Source organism: Myotis lucifugus, unplaced genomic scaffold (assembly GCF_000147115.1).
Source record: "Myotis lucifugus unplaced genomic scaffold, Myoluc2.0 scaffold_146, whole genome shotgun sequence".
In the NCBI taxonomy this organism is placed as follows: Eukaryota; Metazoa; Chordata; class Mammalia; order Chiroptera; family Vespertilionidae; genus Myotis; species Myotis lucifugus.
The window spans coordinates 462,942-487,446 of record NW_005871194.1 but is presented as its reverse complement, the minus strand read 5'-3'; positions in this window follow the sequence as shown (position 1 = coordinate 487,446).

Sequence of the window (24,505 nt, the reverse complement as noted above, 5' to 3'; positions counted from 1 at the left end):
GAACGACCCTTTCACAGGGGCCGCCTAAGGACTTCCTGCATATCAGATATTTACATTACGATTCAGAACAGTAGCAACATTACAGTTATGAAGTAGCAACGAAAATAATTTTATGGTTGGGTCACAACATGAGGAACTGTATTTAAAGGGCCAGACGGTTGAGAACCACTGTTCTAGGGGAAGGAAGGGGTGACTGTGGCCAGACCCCAGCCTTGAGTGATAGGAGAGCTCCAGGCGGTGAGCCCCGGGGCTGACAGTGCCTGGTGCCCCACCACGGAGTCCAGTGTCGCTTCTCTTGGAGTCGGAGGATGGCCGTCCCGTCTGTAGCACCGTCTCACGGACCAGCCCAAATGTGCCCCAACAATAAACTGCGGCAATAACTGGTCATCGCCACACTTTTCGGGGCGGATTCGCAAAACGTGCTGACCCTGTCGGGACGGTGACCTAAATGAGCCAGGCTCGGGGTGACGGCCAATTCGGGCCACTCGGAAAAGCAGACTGGGACGCAAGACGGCGAAAGCGACGTCGCCACGTTACCTGCTCTAATTTGTCTCACAGTGTGAGTCACTCGCATAGCAAGTCACTTGTTCCTCTCCTCACGGTGGTGGTGACACACTCACATGTCACTACTCCCCAGATCAGAGCGGCCTGCCCGGAGCTGGGGCGGGAGAGGGACGAGGGAGTCTCTGAGACACGCCACAGCCCCGCATCCCACCTGGCCCCTGGCTGTCGGCAGGAATCCCAGAGAGCCTTTCCCTAAATCTGGGCACATTTTCTTTCTTTCTTTTTATCTTCATTGTTGAAAGTATTACAAATGCCTGCTTTGGGTTTCTTTGTTATTTTTTCCCCCGTTGACACCTCCTCCCCACACCAGCCCTTCCCAAGCCTTTGCCACACTATTGTCTGTGTCCATGGGCTATGCATATCTATAATAATAAAAGCATAATATGCAAATTGACCAAATGGCTGAACAGCGGAACGACCCTCCAGACCACCACACTATGACACCACTGGCACTAGGCCAGCCAAGGTGGGTGTGATGCGATTGGTCGGGGGCCTGGCCATCACCCCATGATCACCCTGCAGAGGGAGGCCCAGGCCACCAACCAGTGGGCTGTGGCGGGTGGGCGGGGCCTCCCTCTGCAGGGCGCAATCTATCACCCCAAAGAGGGAGGCCCAGGCTACCCCTTGGTGGTGCTGCGGCAGGTAGCCTGGGCCTCCCTTTGTGGGGGTGATCCATTGAGGAGCCCCAGGCGGGTGGGCAGGGCCTACTTCTTTGGGGCGATCCATCACGGGGCTCCTGGACTGTGAGAGGGCACAAGTTGGGCTGAGGAACCCAGCGCCCCCCCCCCCCAGTGCACTAATTTCGTGCACCAGGGCCTCTAGTATGCATATAAGTCTGGGCACATTTTCGGGTGTCATGGGGATGCGGGGTGCTACTTGCAGTTCATAGGCAGAGGCTGGGGGTGCTGCTAACCACCCTGTATGCACAGGACGCCCCAAACCCATTTCCGTTGGGGGGGCGGGTGCCTCCCGATGAGCTTGCTCCACACGACCACCACTCTTCCTCCGTGTAAGCCCGCAATCGCACACACAGAGTCAGAGTCTGCCCCGTCCTGCTTGTTGTAGTTACAATACCAAGAGAGAGTTCCTTCAACAAGAGGACTTGCACCTTGAAGACCGCAGACTGTCCCTCTCGGGCAATCGCCTACGACGGGGGTACAGACCCAGCCAGAGAGAGGGGGGTGAGCAGGATGACCCTCCCCCCCCAGGGAGGTCCTCTCCAGACGAGCATTCCTGTGATAATAATGTCAAAATGTGGCAGAGAGCTGCATTTTAATTAATTTTTCGCCCCTTTCAAGATCATCGGTTATTTATTTTTTAAAATTGCCGATAATACCAAAACACATGTTGCGAGCACACAGCCCAGCTTGTGGCCCCTGGAGACCCGGGGACGTGTCAAAGTCATATGGTCATCTGGGGTGGTGGGGAAATCAGCCCCCCCCCCGTGTCCTCTGGGACCCCAACACCCTTCTCCTAGGCCCTGCTCTCTCTCTGCCACCAGCCGAGCCCCCTTCCAGTCCCTGCTTCTCTCCTCCCACCCAAACCCAAGGCTCCCCCCCCCCACCTCCCTGCAGAAAGTGAGAAGGGGCGAGGTGTCAGGCCTCAGGAAATCCCGGTTTAATTACTTTATTGTGAAAAGGGGGAGGGGGGCAGAGAAAAGGTGAGTTCTCTCATTTTGGAAGAATGCTTCATTATCTGCCTTCGAGGCGTGTGAAACACCTCCGGCTGCAGGCCTCCTGAGTTATTATGTGAGATGCTCCGGCGCCTGGGCATTCTCCTCCCCACACCCTCCCTCCCGCCCGCCCACCCTGTGGGTCCAGGGTGACGTGTCCCTGTGCCCGAAGCCCCTTCGAGGGGTCTTGCCCTGAAAATACTCCCCCAGGAGAGTGCTCCCAGAGGACCTTGGAGGATGTCTGGTTCCAGGTCCACCAAGCAAGACCCATTCCTCCTGCACCCTTGGCCTCCTACCCTCCTGCACCCTTGGCCTCCTGCCCGGCACTTCCAGTTCCTGGTGCCCCTTAACTCAGCAAACAGCGCGAGCCCACCTAAGAGGCGAGGAAGCTCCTTCTGAGCTAGAACAGAACCAGAGGCACCTGCCCTGGCAGCGCGGGTGACTGACAGGTGAGCCTGCCCAGCTCTGCCTACGTAACATTGTCTCCTCTTGGACATGACCGAGCAGGTGCCCACCGATGAGCCAAGTGAAACCTAGAGAGATGACCTGGCTTTTCCAAGGACGCAAGGCAATTAGGAGGCAGGGTCATGGGTGGTGGGGGAGGGGACAGGAGGCTCCTGCCCTCAGCCACCCCCCATCTCCCGATATCTGCGTGGGATCTGTCCCAGGAATGGATGATCCCCACCCTCTTCTAACACAACCCTTCACAGATCTCCCCTCCAAACCCCGGGGCTCCCGGGGCCCCTGGATCACAGGGCACCATCCGGTCCTTGTGGCCCAGACAGTGGCCTCCATCCCCACAAGGCATCTGCCTTCAGGTTCATCACCCCCGGGTTCGGGGTTGGTCCTTCCCCAGCTCTCAGACGGTCCTTCTGCTGCTGGGTCCTCCCCAGGGAACAGGGGCCACTTGACCATCTGGACCCTTCCTCTCCACCACCACCCTCCCCTGCAGTCACCACTGCCCCCCATTCCAGGTCACTGAAGGGCAGGCCAGGCCTCGACTCCACCATCCATAAAAAAAAAAAAAAAAGCCAAAACCTTGTTTCCTTCTCATTTGTGGAGAACTTGATTGCATTAACCTTTCAAAGACCTGAGTGGGGAGTTTCTCGAGGACAGCCCTGTAGAACAAAACCAAAACCGAACACTGACTGGCACTCTCGTATGTTGCGTGATTAACTCACTCAACCCTCCCAACAACTCTGTAACATAGGTACTATCTTGTGCCCATTTTACAGATTAAGAAACGGAGCCACAGAGTAAAGTCAAGTAACTTGCTTGAGATCACATAACTCCCAGTGGGGGAACTATGAACAGGTCATTAAAAAAAGACTGGACAGGGCAGTCAGAAAGAGGGAGAGTTATAACTGCTCATACAGGAGCCGTTTCCCCAGGAATGTTTCCAGGGGAATGCAGCCCCCTTTTCATTCTCTTAAGTGTCCTTGAGTTGGGAGAACAAAGCAGTATCTCCGTCTAGCACATAGACTTGTTAGTATATGGCCACCATTAGTACATAACCACCATCATCATAATCATATCACCAGAGGATATTTTTCCATTGATTTTTAGAGAGTGGAAGGGAGGGGGAGAGACAGAGAGAGAAACATCAATGTGAGAGAGACACATTGATTGATTGCCTCCTGCACACGCCCCGACCAGGGCTGGGTATTGAGCCTGCAACCGAGGTACATGCCTTCAGTCCACAACTGACGCTCTATCCACTGAGCCAAACTGGCTAGGGTGTAATGATCATATCTTGATGATCTCTTCCACCGGGCGATTAACGCTAGCTGCTGGAACAAAACACTCCCCAAATCTCAGAGGTTTAAGACAAGAAAGATGTGCTTTTCATTCCTGTCACCATCCGGGCGGATGTTCGATAGGGAGCCTTCCAAGTAGGGTCCCAGGGTCCAGGGACCCTTTGACGCTCAGGTCAGACTCTGCCAGGCTCAGGGCCAGTGGAGGAAAAGGAGCAAGCACACAGCATCCGGAGGACGTTTCACCGGGCACTGCAAATAAAGTGGACCAGCTCCACCCATATTCCATCTTCAGAATCTAGTGGGAGGCCACCTGCAAGAAAGCCTGGCCAGTGTCGGCGTCCGGGAGCCTAGGAAGAGACGAGGGGATGGGGAGCACCTAGCAGGTCTCTATTGTCCCAGTTATTCCACTTCAACATCTTCCACTGTGTCCCCATTGCATACCCGCAATGGTCCATCTTTTTCTCTTCAAATGTGATGCCCGGGATTAAACATGCTCCTCTGGACGCTCGGGCCAGAGGAGCCTGTAGCATCACCTCCCCGGATCTGGATACCATATGTCTAGGAAGGCGGCCTACAAGGATTGTAGCGTTTTTAGCAACGGTCACACGGTTGGATCCAATTAGGCTTGTGGTCCACTGAAACCCCCAGCTCTCTTTCATGTGAACTGCTGCCAACGGAGGGCTCTCTAATCTGGTTCTTGTGCTTCTGAGTTTGAAACCACATGCAATTGAACAGCCACAGTTGAAAATCTTCCATCGTGTTGGGTTTGGCTGAGCTCTTGGGTCTATGGAGACGAGCAGGGATCCTCATGTTTGCATCCGTCCACCCCGCTTCGCTCCCTGCCTAGCGTCATGCTTAGACTTCCTTGATCTCTAGTCAGGTCACTGATAAAAATTCAGATGAGGACGGGGGCGGGGCCTGGAGCACCACTACGGCTTGCAGGGAGCCTATGATGGATACTTTGGGTTTGCCGTCCACACCCTGTGGGAATCTGCCGAACAAGACGGTTCCCCAGCTCACATTTACTCGTTTAACCAGACAACAAAGTCCAACAAAACCTCATTCATTTAGAGCGTGCTCTTTGAAAGCATCTAATTTCCCCCAATATATCATCCTTATTGAATTCAATATGCTATAAGCCCTCACTATTCCGTGGTCACGGCAACTTATCTGAAGCCACACAGCTTATTACTAACAGAATCCAAGCCTGAATGTAGGTGTCCTGGATCCCAGGGCTTCCTATACCATCAGGAATGTCATGGGCACACAGTCAACCAAGAGAAAACCAAGCCACATGGTCCCGCAGCAGAACCCACTGCCCAGAGTGGCACCACGTGGCTGCTGGGACCTCCTCTGGTGAAACGCCCACATACTTTCCAGCTTGAAGCGTCCCCATCAGTCCTCTGCTTTGCCCTTCCAGTTGGAAAGACAAGAGCGATGGCTGCCAGACAGCATGCTGGGTAAACCACCTGGAGTCACTCAGGTGTGACTCTTGTCACGAGTGTGGGCATCATGTGCTTGGGGAAGGCCTCCCGGGGGCCCCCCAGGACACCACCCATCAAGGTCCACCTCCACACAGCTCCCAAGGTCAGACTCAGGAGGAAGGCTGGCCTGAATCAGTGAAAACCCTCAGCCACAGAAAGCTGCCGGAGACGGACGGATGCTGGTGCTGTTCCCAACTGCAGAGCAGCTCGGCGGAGAGGGCGGGGCCAAGATGAGGTTCTGCGGGGTCTGATAAGAGTCCTCCCTAATTCACACAGTAATCGTTTCCCAGTCGATGACTCTCAGGGCCTGAAAAGCCTGTTTCCTCAAGGAAACCCCAAACCTCCCCCATCTCCATCAAATATCGTTTCTCTCATTAGTTCCCTGGGCTAACCTTTTTTCTCATAGGAAATGTATGGGGAAACCTAAGGCATGGTGAAATTATTCTGAGTTCTGAAGAAGGGAAATCCCTAATAATTACTACACATGCGTGTGTGTGTGTGTGTGTGTGTGTGTGTGTGTGTGTGTTTTCAGGATCTTACTAGAGAATAAGAGAAAATGATCCAAATTGTGTGTGTTTTTCAAACTCCAGAATCATGTGTCTTTTGTTTCACGGCTTTCCATGCTAGCGTGTTCAAGCAGGTAGCTTTCTAGGTAGGAGTCAGGCACTGGCTCTGTGCGCTCCTGTATCACCTCAGTTCATGGTCCCAACAAATATATGAAACAGGGAGAGCGAGTTAGTCCCATTTTACAGATGGGAACAGTGAGGCTTTGAGAGTCCCACAGTGAGTGACACTCAGCTTTCTCCAAAGCCAGGAATCAAACTCAGGCCTGTGCCTCCGGCAGACGTCGCTTTCTGAAGGCTACCCAGGCACAAGGGCTGAAGCTGCGGGCTTTTCACGGGCCCAGGAAAACATGGGAACCTTAAAGGGGAAAAAAAGCCTTGGCCCCAAAACAGAAAGAGCTCCAAATCCTATTTTTACCAAATGTTATTTAAATATCTACAAAATCACATTGGTAACTGGCCAATGGTAATGTAAGTTAATTCCCAAATAGTTATTAAGGAATATTGTAAAGTTTATATCACAAGAATAAATCTTTTTTTTTTCTCAGATCTCAAAGTTATAAAACGTTATTCTCTTCCCCCCCATAAAATTATATTTAATGTAGGGTGTGTGCGCGCATTGTAACACTTTTGATAACATCGAGGGTGGGACCTCCAAAAATAAGAAAGCTGAGGGGCCGTGGATTTTAGGGCCTTGCCTTATAATTCCTCCGCGGCACTCCATTGTGCGTCCAAGTCCCTACTTCTCGGTCCCTAAGAGGAAACCTAAGCCTGTTGTGCTTTGTAATTTTACATTCGTTTACGCCTCAACTTCTTCTCTACCTCGGCTTAGAGGGCACACCCAAGTCGACTGTATAAAACGATATTTCTTTATAAATAGTTGACAGTAACATGAAGGCTTTGGGCTAAGTCGGAGGGCCCCAGGGGACATCGGATTGTTGGCTCACACGCGGTATTTCACGATGACTGGGAGGGGCTCCGTCATGGTTGGACAGTAACCTGGCCCGGAGCAAAGGGATCATTTCGCCCCTCAGGGCACGGACCAGGCTTTTTCCAGGAGGAGCTGGGAGAGTCGATGGCGCGGCAAGTCTGCCAAACTCCAAGCCCACCGACCTTCTGCAGGAAAACCGCATGCGATGGCCCTGTTTCCCGGGGGGTGGTGTCCTGACCGGGCATCCCAGCTGCCAGGAGGCTCTCTGCCTCTCCTGAGGTCTTTGTCTCCATCGGGAGCCAAAACGAACGGGCAGAACCAGCTTCTGGATTTAGAGAAAGTTCCAGGGAACCCAGCTAAGGGAGGAGGTTGGGGGGTGTGGGTGTGGTCAGGGCTGAGCTCACCTGAGCCCTGCGAACCACCACCTGAAACAAATACCAATAGCACTTGATATTTTTAGAGTCTTTTTTGGAAGATACTTTCGAACCTATGCCGTGTGACATACCATCAAGCCCATTCTGTTTGGGGTTTTTTGTTGCTGTTGTTAATCCTCCCCTTGGTTTTTAGAGAGAGTGGGAGAGGGAGAGAGAGAAACATCGATGTGAGAGAGACACATCGATTGGTTGCCTCGCCAATGTGCCAGGGCCGGGGATGGAACCTGCAACCCAGGTACGTGCCTTTTTTTTTTTAGGTAGGTATGTGCCCTTGACCAGGAATCGAACCCATGACCCTTTGGTGCGTGGGCTGGTGCTCTGACCATTGAGCACACTGGCCATGGCCCTCATGCCCATTCTGGAAGCTCATGAGGCAGAATACTCTAATTGCAATAAATAGAGGAGGCTCAGAGGCGTTAAGCAACTTCCCCAAAGCCACCCCCCAATGCAGCGGCAAAGCCTTCACTAGCCCGGGCCTCTATGGATAGCCCTTTTTTTGACTCCTGCCAATGGCTCTCCCACACGCGGTCTGAGCCTCCCACAAGCCTTACCAGCTCACATCCTCCGCTTCGGGACACAAAAAACCCGAGACACAGGCCTGCTGGCAGGGGCCTCAAGTGACCCAGGCTCTCACTCCAAAACAGCGTGTGTGCATCTAAGGCTGGAACCTGAGCTGTGCTTCTCATGTTTGCCCTTTGGAGGAGACCAGGAGCCTGACTCACGGCTGGGAAGGTGCGGCCACACCCAGGGCCCGTCCCTCCTGCCACCCACAGTGGGCCTGCTGTCCCCAGCTTGTGGGCACAGCAGCTGGCTGGCTGGCTGGACCAAGTCCCGTTCTCCACACTTTTGAAACTGGGCCCCGTGGCTTCTGACCCTATGTCCGCTGCTCAGGTGGGAGCAGCCAGCGGCATTTCTGCCCACCTCGTGCTGCCGTCACAGGCGAGTCACCCAGACACTGACACTCACCAACACAGGCCTCTGCCTGCGAGGACATCTCTGAAACCCTTGCCGTGTCCCCTGTGAGCACCTCTCCCCGACCCCTCCCATGTATCCACTCCACAGGCATTTCGGGAGCGCTCCCCCGAGGCAAGGCACTGGGGACTGTGTCAGGCACGGGGACAGTCGGTACCTTCAAGGAGCTCAGCGCCGAGTGGGCAAGATGGACCAGGAAACAACTGCTATTCAAACTGATTCATACGATGGGAGAAACGGGAAAACGTGTTTTGCACACGTGTAACTCCGGAGGGCTCCCTGGAGGAGGCATGTTGGAATGGAAGCATAAAACCTGATCAGATTCCAACTGGGGTTCTGCTGGGTCCATCTGGGCCAGCCCAACCAGACAGAAACTCTTACCCAAGTTCATGCCAGCAGGTACCATCTCCCGGGACTAATACAAGAGTCTCCAGGAACCTCCTCCCTCTCCCTCCGCCCCCCCCCGCCCCCCCAACGATGGTGGCTGGACCATCTCCTCTCCCTGGTTGGTGTCGGAATTTCCCGAGAACCAGGAAGCGGAGGCAGCCAGGAATGTTCTTCCATGAAGGCAGGTGAAGCCCAGAAGTGGGCTACTCAGGACAGAGTGGCCGTCGGGGGTCAGGGGGATGGGGGCCAGCAGATAAGCCACCAAAGGGCAGCTCTCCAGGCCCCCCGACGGCGAGATGCCGATGTGGCCTGGCTGCCTTCCCAGAGGATGAGACACGCACAGACTCAAGGCCAGCAGCGTGTTATTCCAGACGCCGGGCTCCTCTCCACAATCGCGCTGGAGCTCAGCTGGGCCCGCTGTCTGCACACAGGGAGGAGGCCACCTCCCCGCCGGCCGCCGGCAGCGTGAAACCAGCAGCTCCGAGTTTCATTTCAGCTCCATCCTGTGACTAACTGCAGGCTGGGGAGCATTTTGGCCCAGCCGGCTGGCTCCTTCCGAGGCCCTGAGGCAGACGCAGCCTGGCCACTGGACTCCGGGAGGGGGGGGTGGGGGGGTCCCAAGGAAAGGGGTCTGACAGAGGAGGGGCCGTGATAACCACACGGATAGGGTTCACACACAGAATTACTTGGGGGCAGGAGGAAAGACAGGGAACCATTTACTCTTTGCTTGTTACACATGCCGAGCCCTGTACCAGGGCTTTACGTACATTATTTCAGATCATCTGAGCCATACTGAAAAGTGTGATTTATCCTCAGTGACAGGTGAAGGAACTGAGGCACAGAGAGGCTGAGTAACCTGCCCAAGGTCACCCAGTCCAGTGACAGTGCTGAGGTCAGCCCCCCTGCTCTCCTGTATAGTCGCCTGAATAAAAGTACCGCTTCCATCGCACCCCAACTCTCTTGCTTGGAAAAGCTTCTAAAATTGTCCTAAGGGCAGAGGAGTGGGGAGGGAAGGAAGGGCCGGGGGGGGGGGGGGGCAGGAGCTGGCTCAGGGCTCAGCAATGCAGTCGTTCGGGCTCAGGCTGGGGAATGCCATGCGCCATGCTCAGGGTGCGTGGGAGGATGGTGATGGTGAGAGCCTTGACCCAAAGGAAGGGGCACCTCCACCGTGGGCTCCCCTAGCATCCTGTCTGTGTCCACTGGCCACTCCTGCTCCGTCAGCTCGCACCCTCCCTCCTGTGACCCAGAGAGGACCCCGCAGGGCACCGGGCACCCTTGTGCATCCAACGGAAGCTTCCGGCCCCTGGTTCCATCCCCCGCATCCTGCCAGCTCCGTGGAGCCAGGCGGCACCCTCTCCGCCCGCCCTCGGAGGCGGCTGGGAACGCCGGTGCCTGGCTCAGGGAGGCTCCGGGCAGCCCCGGTCACGGATCACGGCACTCAGCCATCGGATTACGGGGCTCAGATGAGGACGGCTTGCGTAGCCGGGCCTGCTGGGCTGCAGCAAGGCCGGGGGCCGTCCCTCTCTGCCCGACCCGTGGGGCGCCAGGCAGCCTGAGGGAGCCGTGGACAGGGAACAGGAGCTGAGTTGGCCTCAATCTTTCCTTCCAGCTGCCACGCAGGGCAGGGCCCTCGGGTCTGGAGGTGGCCTTTCCTGGGGAGGAGATGGCTCAGCGTGGGGGAGTGCCTGGACGCGTCCCCTGGCCCGGCCTGCAGGGGTGTCGCCTGCTCTGCGGACGGAGTCCCACCCAGGTCGTGCTGAGAGTGAATCACTTGGACAGAGACCTGCAACTGTATCCTGCAGACACTCCCAGGCCGGGGGCCAGGAAGAAACCAGGTCAGGCCCCTGGAAGCCGGCCACTGGGGAGGAAGGCAAAGAGCCCAAGGCTGGTGGAGTGTCTCCTCCGTGCTGGGCGCACTCAGCGCACGGGAAATGTCACTCCTCAAGGGCGGGGAGGGGGGGCTCTACCTGTTTCAAAGATGGACCGATACGATGAGGACTCTGTGGTGGCTGCACAGGCAACAGGTGGCACGGCTAGGGTTCTAATCCAGCTGCTCCATCATTCATACCCACGACCTTCCGTACGGAGGTGCGAGGGCGGCCTCCAGCCACCAACACCCCCCTCTGCACCCCGACCCAGGAGCACAGCAGCACACAGCATGGAGGTTCTCAGAAGCCACCTCCTGGAAGAGGCAGTGCACAGGGTAGGGGAGACCCCGCTGCCTGAGTTCGAATCCCGGCTCTGCACTTATGAGCTGTGTGACTGCGGGCAAATAGCTTAGCGTCTCTGTGGCTTAGTTTCCTCCTGTGCAACACAGGGCTGTGGATGGTCCACGTCAGACCTTCGCTGTGAGGGTGAAATGAAGGGCTCTGTGGAACACGTTGGGGCCAGGGCTTCTACGCTGTGAGTGTTCGGTACATTTCAGCCATTATTATTGTTAGTATTGATATCGACCGGAACCTCAAAGACCTAGCTCCTGCCACCTGACCTTCCTTCACCCAGGCCCTGCGCTAAGCCCCTAGCGGGAGCAGGTTCTCCTGCAGGTTGCCGATGGCTCGGGGGGGCAGCCCCGCCGAGGGCGCTGAGGCAGGCGGGAGGAGGGCTGGGTGACTGAAAATAAACAGTCATCAGCGGACCACACACTTCACCTCTCCCCCCGCCCGCTGCGGATGGGGCAGGAGGAGAGGATGCAAATTCCCCAGTCGGGGTTCAGGCAAACTTGTTTTTCTTCCTCGAGGGCGAAGAGGCCACATGGACTCGAACAGGAGCACCCACACGACCACCCTGAACGTCGCCTAGTCTCTGGTGCCACCCCACCTGATGCGCCTGGGGCGGAGCCAGGAGCTCAGAACTGTGGGAATCAGTGCAGGCTGGGAAGCCAGGGGTGGGCACGGGAACGCGCAGAGGGGGTCCCACAGGCAAAGACACCCCAATGCTCCCGTCTGGCCACACCTCAGCTCCAGGGCTCCGGTCCCAGGGGAGCCACAACTCAACTTGATCTTCCCCTCCCCCCCGGCCCCCAGGGCCCACGGCCCAGTGCTCACGTGGCCGGGGAGCTCTAAAAGGAATACCGGGTCAAACACAGATCCCTCCATCAGGTCTCTAGAGACGGGTCCTCTTTCCCTTCTGCCCGGACCACGCCCACCACGTCCAGACCATCTGAGGATGTGGAAAGTCCATTTCATTTATTTATTTATCATTTTTAAAATATATTTTTGTTGATTTCAGGGAGGAAGGGAGAGGGAGAGAGAGAAACATCACTGATGAGAGAGAATCATTGACCGGCTGCCTCCTGCATGCCCTACACTGGGGATCAAGCCCGTAACCCAGGCATGTGCCCTGATGGGGAATCGAACCGTGACCTCTTGGTTCATAGGTCAATGCTCAACCACTGGGCCACACCGGCCGGGCAAAAGTTCATTTTACTTGGAAGACAATACTAGCAATTCTCCCCTCCCCCGCCCCCCTTCCTGGCTGGCCTCACGCCAGAATGTGTCTCTGCAGGTTACTCGGTTCCAATGTTTCACCCACTGTCCCTCCAAGGGAGCCTGTCTGTGTCCCCGAGAGCCCCAAGTCTCAGCCTCTTTCCTGCTCCTTAGATGCCCAGGACACAGTGGTCTCAGCGTCCCCTCCACCCGCACCCTCCAGGCGGAACGCCCAGCTTCGCCCTGCAGCCGGGGCGCCCAAGCATTCATTTGCTCCCAATTCTCAAGGCTCACCTCCTCAACTTTGTTTCCACCCTTCACTGCTCCCCACAGCACCGCAAATAATGCCCCGTTTTATATGGAAAACGCTAAAACAGGATCACACCTTTTAAAAGATATTTCCACCTCGCAGCCCGAAATCCGACTTCACCTCCCTCCCGCCCCCCACAGCCGCCCCGCGGGCCCCCTCCCCACCCGCGCGCACACACCCCGTGCGCTACCAGACTTCCCTAAGCCCCTTTAATTGAAAAGGCATGATTTCGGCTAATTGACAGCAGATGGGTTCGGCTGCAAACTGCAAAGGCGCATTTGTTGAACGCAATTTACAGCGGCGAGGCAAAACTTTCTCCGTTTTTATATCTTTCTCCGAGCTCCGCGGCCAAAACAGCTCAGCAGAAACGAGAGGGGGGGAGAAAAAGTAATTAGTGTTTAATTTTTTAACAATTTTTAACTCCCTTTTTAATTGCTTTACATAAACCTGCGCTAGAATTTTACAGCCTTCAAATCTCTGCCTAAGTCTGGCCCTTGTTTCTGGTTTTAATTACAGGGAGGCTTGTCTGGCACATTAAATTAGAAGAAGAAAAACACACACACACACACACACACACACACAATTTCAGAAATATTTTGCTGTTGGACTCCCAGCTAAAGAGCTAATATGTCAGCGCGCGAGCGGGAAGGCCCGGCCCGGAGGGTTCCGGGGATGCAGGCGAGGACCCGGCGCTTCCGCATCATGATCGCGTCCACAGAAAACTGTATCTTAATGTCATCGGGAATGGAAGGGCAGTTCTAAGACCGCCTGTGACAGCCCCTCACGGCGCCAGGCACCTCGGTGCTGCTTCCCCGGGTAACGGGCTCCCCAGAAAAGCTGGGCCTGCGCAGAACCGACGGGTCTTGTTTCCAAGCCAGGGCCCGGCTCCTAGGCCCGCGTCTCCGCAGCCCATTTCGGGCAGGACAGACGGACGCCAGAGAGAAGTGCTGTGTGGAGGAGACAGAGGGGCCGGGCCCTGCAGCGCAGGGTGGACGGGACGGAAGGGACTGGGGAGCAGATTCGGGCTCATGGGGACCGGCGCCCGCCCTGGGGGGAGCCAGCCGAGCCTGGGCTGGCGCTGACCACTGGGCCGCTGTGCTCTCAATACCCCGTGGCTATTGAAACTTAAAGGAATGAACATAGTAAAATGTGAAATTCCCTTCCTTGGTGGCACACGTCCGCTGCTCAACAGCCTCACACGGATGGGGCTGGTGAATGTATTATTCTGCGCCAATACGGGCATTGCCACCTCCCCAGACAGTTCTGCTGGACTGGGATGCCCGTGTGCTTGCCACCGAGGGTGTGGCCCATGGTCGGTGGCACAGGCGTGGCCCAGGAGCTGGCTAGAAACGCAGGACCTTGGGCCTCACCAGTTAAAGAGCTTGTATGCAGCAACCTGGGACAGGCCTTGGGAACGGCCTCATAACAAGATCCCGGCAATCGGAACACACGTTCGGGGTCCCATCCCCGAAGCAGCTGGCTGGGGCCTGGAGCAGAGTCCTGGTCCCCGGGTTCCCTTCACGGTGTGCACCGCGGTGGGGGAGGGCGTGCCCACGGGGGTGAGGGCTGGTGCGCCATGAATGCCCTCAGGACGCCCACCCCGCAGGGCCCCGCTCCCCGGCTTGTGTTCATTAGTGCCGAGGCCGCAGACCCCCCCCTGGCAGCCCCTGCCCACGCCCGCCCTGGGCTCCTCCAGGGCTCCTGCTGGGAGGCGGAGGGCTGCCTGGCGCAGCTGGGCGGGCAACTCGGGGGATGGAGCCAGGCCAACACTGGCTCCCCACACACATGGTCATTACCTCCCCCAAACCCAGAAGTTATTACAATTAAAACACGTTGCAGGGGGGCGTGGGGGCTGGGGAGGTCCCTTTAGGAAGGAACACTGGGATTAAGAGAAATTAGAGCGGTTGCTGTGGCAACCCAGCCCGGCCTGGGCCTACCCTGTGATTATTTCAATGGGAAAGGGATGGGGGCATACAGGGCTGGGACAGGGGGTGCTGGGGAACCATCCCCTGCTGTACGGGTATCTACGCTTTTCCCCTCAACACGGGACACAGCAGCCTGGAAAATTGCCCCAAGGCTGGTCCCTGCTGGCTTCCCTGTTCTCTGTAATTACCCCTCAGCCCGGGGACCACTGTCCTATATAAAGTCCACACCCCGAGCCACTGCCATTTCTCTTTCTTTTCTTCTTCTTCTTTTTTTTAAATTAAATTCTTTATTGTTGAAAGTATTACATATGTCTCCTTTTTCCCCCACTGACCTCTCCCGCCCGCTCTGCCCCCGTTTCCTATCGGCTCCACGCGGGCAACCAGGAGACCCAGTGACACCCACCCATCCCTTTCTCTCGGTGGCTTTGAAGCCGCCTGGGACAGGAAGCCCAGGTGTGTGCGGCGGGACACCGGAGTGACCGGGAGCGGACACGTCTGGGAAGTGGGCCATGGCCATGAGCAGGATGCAGATCTGTGCCGGGGACACCTCCTGGCACCAGCGCAGGACGAGGGTCCCTACAGAGCTTTGGCTGTTTGTGTCTGTGAGATCTGAGAGGTGCCTGTATAGACACGTACGGCCTTAGAGGAAGTCCTCAGTGCCCTCCTGGCCACACCACTGACTTGGGTGGGACCTTGGGCCACTCACTCAACATCGCCACCTCACTTCCTTCTCTGAAAACACCAGCTGGCAGTGTCATCACGAGGACGTGAGATAATGGACCTCAGACGTCTGGCTCTGTGGTCATCAGCCTGCCCATTTTTTTTTATTTTTTTGAGAGAGAGAGAGAGAGAGAGAGAGAGAGAGAATGAGAAACATTGATGTGAGAGAAAAACATCGATCAGTTGCCTCTTACACACACCCCGACCAGGGTTCAAACCCGCAACCCAGGCACGTGCCCTGACCCGGAATTGAACCTGCCACCCTTTGGTACATGGGACGATGCTCCAACCAACTGAGCCACACTGGCTAGGGCTCAGCTAATTTGCTCGAGTCCTTGGGAGTTTGAAGGAGGCAGGACTTTCAGCTTGAAAATCAGGACAATCCCCAGCAAACCGGAACGAGTCGGTCAGTCTTCCGAGCACAAGGGTGTCAGGGAACCAGCTATTATTATACGTAGGGGTTTCAGTCCTCTGTAAAATGCTTTGCACATCATGCATATGTGCACAGAAAGCACACACACAAACACATATACACACACACATACACACATATATACACACATATACATACATACACACATATACATATACATACACATATACACACATATATATATACATACACATACACATAGACACATACATATACACACATACGCACATACGCACATACACACATGCACACATACATACACACATATATACACACATATACACACACATACACACACACATACATTTTTGTCTATGAATCTTCCAAACAGACAAATTGGGAGGCGCTCCCATTTTAAAAAGACTCTTCACCTGGCAAGATGCTCAAATGCAGCCTTCCTCTCTGCAGGGGTGGCCAGCGGATGGGGCTTTGGATGGAAAACTTAGAGGCACTAAGCCGAGGGATTAGAAAGCACCCAGAAATCCACTGACGTCTGTGATCCTTCCATTTCGGGGCAGGGGGGGAACCCCAGCACTTCTGGAAGATTCTCTCACAGCAGCTTCCCCGCACTGTCTCTGGCGGGAGGCCGGGCACACCTGTCCGTGGCTCACGGTGCCTTTGCCGAGGTGGGGAGGGGGGGGGACCAGCCATCTGTCTGGAAGGGCTGTCAGGACGGGACAGGCGGGGGTCAGAAGCTCCCGGGTGCGCTCGGATGGGGTGCCGAGCTGGCGTGTGCTTTTCATCACAGCAGCGCTGTTTATTTTCCTGCCCTCCCCTCGGCTCAGCGAGCTCAGGGGCGGCCCAGGTTGGACCAGCTCTGAAAAAGCTTCAGGTGCGGAGTTCCCACACAGATCCAAGCCCCAACATCCCGTCATGTCGCCCAGAGTTTCTATCGCTCAGCTCTTGGAACAATGGGTGAGGCTGGGCGGGAGGGGTGGGAGGAGATGGTGAACCCAGAGGCCTGGCTGAGCAAGGCAGGCAGCCTGGCCTTGTGAGGGGTTTTCTGAAGCAAGGGAACCCGTTACAGTCCTAGGCCCTGAGCACACTATCAGCAAAGCAAGTTGTGCACAGGGATGGGGGCTTGGGTGGGGGGAGCAGGGAGGACCCTGTGTCTAGGCCCCCGCCCTTCCCCTCCACCTGTCGCTTTCAGGGGCAGCCTGAGCCCGGTGGCTTCAGACACAGTCTGTGCTGCCTGGGAAGAAACAGGCCCAGCTGCAAACACAGCCTGTCTCCTTCCGGGGGAGCTGTCTCCTTCCGGGGGAGGTGACGGTGGGCCGGGCGCAGCAGGGGGGTTGGAAGGTGCTAACGGGGAGCTCTCCTTCTCCCGGGGGAGGGATGAAGTGATTAGTGAGGAGGAAGCAGATCACCTCCTGCACCCCGGGGACCAGTCTCCCTGAGGTTAAAGTCGCCCTGGAGTGCCAGCCCCTCTCTCATCTGCGCCCCCCCCTCAATGCCACCCCAGGCTGAGGCTGGTGTCCCAGGGAGGCTGCCAGAGTCCCACCTGCCGTGTAACCCCGACAGTGCTGAGGGCTTAGCAGGGCTGCCTGGTGTTATTATTCCTGACGGTTATTGGTTAGGCGCCCGAGCCTCGGTCCTGCTTGGGAGAGAACGCCGAGCTGAAGGATTCCTGACGGCCCCTCGCCTCCCACGTTCCCATCCCCATCACTGCCTATTTCTGCCCTTGCAATTTATCAAGCTACTTTAACCTCTCTCTCTCTCTCTCTCTCTCTCTCTCTCTCTCTCTCTCTCCTCTTAGAGGACAAGATTTAGGGCACACTTTTTTGTGTGCCTCTGTATCTCATGTATACAGCAAGCACTAAATAAATGTTTATTTGCCTAAACACATCCTTTACAGCTTCACTGGCTGTTTGTCCAACCAGAACAGACTCTATATGGCTCCCAGGACGCAGGCAAGGGATCCCGGCCCCTCCCTACCTCTCACCTCTCCTTTTCCATAAATTTTCCCCAAGGAGGCTGGGAACTTGCCACACAGCTCTGCCTCACACCCTTTAACCACAACAAAAAATGCAAACAAGCCCCAAAAGAGGAAACACACACACACATGCACACACACATGCACATGCACACACGTGTGCGCGCACATGCACACATGCACACTGGGAGAACTGGAGGGCTGCTGATGTGTACACATATCATAGGACTTAGCATATCCCAAAGGCTCCTGGACAGAAACCAAACAGGAAATCGAGAATCATTACCAAATGCACTTCCCCTGCTCACCCTGCCCCTGGGGGTGGGTCAGGGATGCTCAGCTCCAGCTCACTGGCTGGAAGCAGTAGGAGGGTGGGGCTTTGAAGGATTGATTGGCATTTCCGCCCCCTCTCTTCCCTGCTGACCTCTTGATAGGGTTTCTCCCTAGCTGGCTGATGGGATGGGAGGAAGCCTCTTTGCTGCTGACACCGCCCACCCCGCAACAGCAGGAGCAGCTTTTGCATGCAGGCCTCCCACGGTGTTGGAGCGGAAGGTGGCCTGGCCGGCAGCTGGACTCCCTCCCCCCAGTCCACAGAGAGCTGGGTGATGGTCCTGGCTTTGGGATCAAGACCTCCTGCTCTTACGAAAACAGATCTGAAATTTTGGCATCAAAATAAAATATGTTCCGAGGAAGCAAGCAACCCTCAAGAGTGAGACGCAGGCCACAGATTGAGGGAAAAGGTCTGAGCAGATGCGGAAGCCGCAGTGACTGTGAGTTCGAGCTCATCCTCCCTGGCTCTGGGCTTGGCAGGCCAGGGGGTCCCGTGGCGACTGCTTAACCTGCCACGACACAGGGAAAGCAGACAGACGGCACATAAGTCAGTGGGAGGCTGTGCTCCAATCAGACTTGATTTATAGAAACAGGACGCTGGCCAGATAGGGCCCACGGGCGGCGGGTTTCCAACCCCGTGGCATAGATCACGAAGACACGAGAACGATGGGAAGTTGGGCTGACCTGGCTCAGATCTCGGGCTAAGCTGTGTCACCTTGGGCAGTCACTTGATGCCATCCAGCACAAGTTCCCCTTTAAAGCAGGATGATCACGCCTGCCTTACCTGGTCCCCATGATGATAAAATGAGCTAAGGAAATGCGACTGACGCTCGGCCACGGCTGGCTGTTTATCTTTCTCATTAGAGGGGGTGGGGGTAGGGTGGCTTTGACCTTCTGCCTTTGTTAGAAAAGCGCCCTTCCACCCTCACCCATATGGACAACGTGCTGCATGGCCATGGCTTCCAGTTTGGGAATACCACCAACCAGAGAGCAGCGATGTCACCTACACCGATACCTACACCCACACCTCTACCTACACCCACACCTCTACCCACACCTACACCTGAACCTGCACCTGATAGCCACCCGCCGGACACAAAACTCCAAGCTCTATCAGGGCCTCTGGGACCCAAAAAACCAACCCGAGATGTCTTTCTGGCTAATTTAGCCCAGGAAGGAGGCTGCCCGTAGGATACAAAGCAGGACCATTCATTCTGGTCAGCAACCCAACCTCTTTCAGGAAAGAGACTTGCCATCCAGCTTTTTAGGAATTTTCTAGAATTATTGGGGGCAGGGCTGCCATTAGAACCAGTCCAGCCTGCACCCTCTGCTCTTCCCCAAGGCACCCAGAGAGTCACCAAAGTCCTCAGGATCAATCAATCGGGGTATCGCCCCTAAATAATTGCCCAATGATTCCCAAATACCCTTTTCAACAGTCTAGGACAGTGGTCGGCAAACTCATTAGTCAACAGAGCCAAATATCAACAGTACAACGATTGAAATTTCTTTTGAGAGCCAAATTTTTTAAACTTAAACTATATAGGTATAGGTACGTTGTTATTAACTTAATTAGGGTACTCCTAAGGCTTAGGAAGAGCCACACTCAAGGGGCCAAAGAGCCACATGTGGCTCGCGAGCCGCAGTTTGCCAACCACGGGTCTAGGAAGAGGCTGTCTGGGCGTCTGAACACACACACATCCCGAGTCCCTGAGTCTTACAGATAGAGAAGAGATAACTGGGTCACAACCAAGGTCATGGCAGACAGAAGGAGGGAACGGGTCTCTCACTCCCGCCCCTGCCCAGGGCTCCTTCCAGACCACCCACTCTCTGTTTGCATTGGTCCTCCAACCTTGAAACCTGACACCCTCCGCTGGAGGAACCACCCATGTTTAAACAAATAAACACCCCACCAGTGACCCACTCCCTGGTGGTATTCAAATAAATGTCCCAGGAAGGAGCGTGGGAGGATGGGAGGGGACGCCGGGCCTCCTATGGCCTGCCTGTCAGGCAGCATCCCAGGCTGGTGCTTCTGTACAAGACTAGCAAGGAGACCCCCCAGAATGATGAGGGGCCCCATGCGCTAAGGGGGTTCTGTAGGTGGCCTCCTGGAGATGTAGCAGCTGCTGGGACTCAGGGAAGAAGAGAGGGGCACAGTGGGTGGTACCCAATCAAAGGGGAAGACCTGCCCGGCTGGCGTGGCTCAGTAGTTGAGCTCTGACCTATGAACCAAGAGGTCACGGTTTGATTCCCAGTCAGGGCACATGCCCGGGTTGCAGGCTCGAGCTCCAGTGTGGGTCCTGCAGGAGGCAGCCGATCAATGATTCTCTCTCATCATTGATGTATCTATCTCTCTCTCCCTCTCCCTTCCTCTCTTTAAAATCAATAAAAATATATTTAAACAAAGGAAAAAAAAAAGAGGAAGACTTGAGATTTCCTCTGAGGTCTGGGTTCCTTGGCCGTAAGCCTGACTAGGGAGGGAGTGCTGAGTGCCTTGTGGGGGCGGATGGATGGGTGAGTGGGAAGAGCAGGAGTTCTCCATGGCTCACTAACACTTACCTGTAGCCCCGAGACTAGCCTGCAGTGATGAGGGGAGCCGTGGGGAGGGACAGGAGGGACCCGCACGTCAAAACTCTCCTGGCCTGTGACTCAGAGAAAACCACCCCAGTCCCTGGTCTCCCCAGATGTGGACAGCGAGAAGGACAGCTTCAGCTCTGGCCCTGGTGGGTTGGTCCATGGAGTCCCTAATGAGAAGGGTTTTCAAACGTATCTGGGAAATAAAGGGCAAACCACAATCCATCGCCGCTTTAAGAGAACTTCAAGTCCTTCGCAGACCTCCCCCATCGGAGGAAGCGGGGAGCAGAGGTGTCTCAGCCGGACCCCCCATCCCCCCACCCCCGTGGGTTTAGGAAAGTGTGGACGAGACTGTACTAGAAAGCCAGGCTCCGCACCACTAGTGTATAAGGAGGCGGGGGGAAGGGGGAGGAGACCACGTTTCAAAAATAAACACAAACCCCAAAATAAACACTGTTAATGGAAGTGACTAATCAAGGGTGTGCTGAACTTGGTGGTTCTTGATAAGATACAGGGGGAAATGCACTTGGAAAAAATAACAGATTTCCCCCCCCCCCTTTGGTAAATAAAGTGTGGGGAAAGGGCAGGGGGGCGGGGGCGGGCGGGGGGACTAGGGTTAGTGCTTGGTTTCACCCTCAGCGGACATTTAACAACCGGCTTCTCCGTCCTGGCACTCTGGACATTGGGGGCTGGATGAGACTGGGTAGTGGGGCCTGGCATGTGCATTGTAGGATTTTGAGCAGAATCCCTGGTCTCTACTCCCTAGATGCCAGTAGTACCCTCCCCCCTTGCAGTGACAACCAAAAAAAATGTCTCCAGACATGGCAAATGGCCCCTGGCATGGGGTAGGGGGGCAGTCACCTCCATGGCTGAGAACCATTGGCTGAGAGTGAAAGCCGCCTCAGAAGGGCCAGCCGGCCGGCCCGCGGGGAAGGAATGTAGCAGCCCGGGCCTTTGAGCATCTGCTGGTCACCAATGGCTGTGTGCCACCAGGACCACTGCAGAAAGCACCCGCTGGCATCCAGGCCAACATGACCAGGACCTGCCGGTTAGGAAAGCCCTAAGAATGACGTCTGTTGCCTGGCCGGCGTGGATCAGTGGTTGAGCGCTGACCTAGGAACCAGGAGGTCACGGTTCGATTCCTGATCAGGGCACATGCCCGGGTTGCAGGCTCCACCCCCAGTGTGGGGTGTACAGGAGGCAGCCAATCAATGATTCTTTCTCATCATTGATGTTTTTATCTCTCCTTCTCCCTTCCTCTCTGAAATCAATAAAAATATATTAAAAAAAAAAAGAGTGACGCCTGTTAACAAGCAGGTATGGAGCCCCGGGGCCCCCATGGCTCTGGCAAAGCCATTGTTCTTGATCTCAGAGTGGCCTTGGCTGGGAAGGTGATGGACGACGGTCCATCTCAAGGAAGAATTCTGCAGAGCAGGGGCCTTGGAGATGCCGACTGGAGCCCTGTGAGCAGAGAGCCGCAGAGGGAGCCGTACACACATAGGACCCGGGGAAGTGACTTCTCAGACGCCAAGCTCCTTCAGCCAGGACAGAGGCTGGAGACGGGGCAAAGGGCTGGGAAAGGGGTCATAAAAACAGTTTTCCAAAATCCCTTGGCCACTCACAACTCCCTCGGCCTACAAAGTGTGCAGTGACCTGATCTGTCTGTAGCACAGTTGTCCCTTTGGTCGGGGCGGGGAGGGTTATCCAAGTCTTATTAGCAAACCGTCCACCACCCCAGACGCTGTCTTTGCCGGCAGGTCCCATGGGGAGGATCTTAAAACACCTCTAGTCCAGGTCACCCCTGGTTCCAGAAGGGACTCACATTCCATGCCACCCTGCACCCGGCCAGCCTGGTCTGCATGCCATAAATCCGCTCAGCAACCCTCTCCACGGCGGGGGGGGTGTTTACCGCCCTCCCAAGGCCCGCCCGAGGGGGGCTGCTGGGTTGGAGGGTAAGGTGAGGGGCAGGTGAGCGATGGGGAAAGGTGGGAAGGCTATTGGGCTGGTTGGTCCATCCTGCCGGAAGTCCCTGCCTTTCTCTCTACCTCTCCCCGCATCCCCTCCCCCCAATCCTAAAGGCCACCGCAGAGTCATGTCCCCTGCTGGCCTGAGCTTTCCCTCAGCAATCTGCTTACACACACACACACACACACACACACACAGTGTTGTAAATAGAGCAGAACTGGGAACGGGCTGGGGCCGGATGACGTCTCCCCTCCCCGGAGGCCCAGCATCCCCACGGACGGCTGGTCCACCCCAGCGCCTCTCATTCAAAGCATTCTTGACCCGGGAGTGCCCAACCCTGACGGCAGGCACGGAGCTCCCGCCAGTGGATTTTGCTTCCGCAGCACTTTGCCGGGGCTGATCCGTCCTCCCTCCCAGAGGCCCCCCTGGCCTCCTTTCCCGGCGGCGTTTAACCTTGGAGGCATCTAGGGGACCTGACTCAGGTGGGGACCAGAGATCCACTCCCGTCCGTGCCCACCATGAACGTGCTGAGTGAGGCCGGTGGCTGCACTGACCCCCCTGAGCCCCGGAATTAGCTCCCCAAACCGAGGTTGGAGCACAAGGCCCGCATGCTCCCTCCACCGTGTTATGTTGTTAAATATGGATTTTTATTTTTATTAAGTTAGAGTCTCCTGTTGTTCCTTGAGGGGTCTGGGCTCCAGATTGGGGTGGATCTTTAGACATTCCTCCTCCTCGATTCTGGAAAAATCTACCCAAAGCTCACACCCGCCAGGCACAGAGCCAGCAGCCCATTTTGGGGTCCAGGCACAGTCCATGGTTCTGTGCATTTCACCCTCTAACCCGCACAGCAAGAGTCACTCCGACAGCCTGGCCGGCGTGGCTCAGGGGTGGAGTATCGACCTATGAACCAGGAGGTCACAGTTGGATTCCCGGTCAGGGCACATGCCTGGGTTGCAGGCTCAACCCCCAGTGGGGGGCGTGCAGGACGAAGCCAAGCAATGATTCTCTCTCATCATTGATGTTTCTATCTCTCTCTCCCTCTCCCTTCCTCTCTGAAATCAATAAAAGTATTTTTTAAAAATCACTCTAATGTCCACCAGGAGTGGCTAATGAGATTCTCACACCCTCCAGAGCAAGAATCATCCCCTGCAGCCCTCAGGAGCCAGGGTCACAAGGAGGTCACATCCCCAGCTTTCCCCTTCACCATGTCACCAACTTACGACCCAGGTGCCAAACCTAGGTCAGGTGGCCCTGGGACAGCCCTAGTTTGCAGGCTGGGGGGTTGGGGGGGGGAGTCCTGGGGAGGTCGCCATGGTGCAGCAGACCCCGCCCCCCACCCCACCTCCAGCCCACTTCTGGGGCCTCCACTGAGTTCAGGCCTAAGGAATCTGAAGCCAAGCGGAGGCCGTGACTGGTCCATGAGTCAGTGCCTCTCTGCTCTGCACGGCTTCTCTGAAGTCAGCTCCTCCGAGAACACCGATGCGTCCAACCGGGCAAAGGCGAGGGATTTAGAAAGTGAAATGAACTTAAATAGCAAGTGAGGGTGACCCACGCTCAGGGCTGTCAGCGTGGGTGACCGCCCCCTCTGCATTCCAGCGCAGGAGGACAGAGGGTGAGAGGGACGGGGGGAGGGGGCAGCTCAGAACATGCCACGAGGGGTCCTTGACAACACCATGGAGTCATAAACAAGAATCATCCTTGTTCACACCCCCCCTCTGGTCACATGCATTTCAGAACTAGAGAAAATGGCCGTCCCCTCCCAGCCCCTTGCTCCCAAGTCCGGTTCAGAGCAAAAAGGAAAGACATGGAAATGCTGAGACGAGGTATTTGTTCCCCTCTGGGTGAACTGTTTTACAATAAGCTACCTGCTGGGGTCAGGAAACCGAGCCCCGCGGCTTCCTGCTCACAGAGAAAGTCACGAGGGGGTTCCTGTCGGGGAGCCATCGCAGGGACGTGGTCACCCACCCACGACCCCTTTGTACCTGGTCCAGCGTTGATTTGAAACCCCCTCTCCTCTGCTCCCCCCCTTCCCACCCACCGTGCCTACGCCCTACAGTGAGGTCAGAGGGCCTTGGGGTGGCGGGGAGCCAGGAGGAGGGGAAGGAGAGGGGCGGGGGGAGCCCACTGCT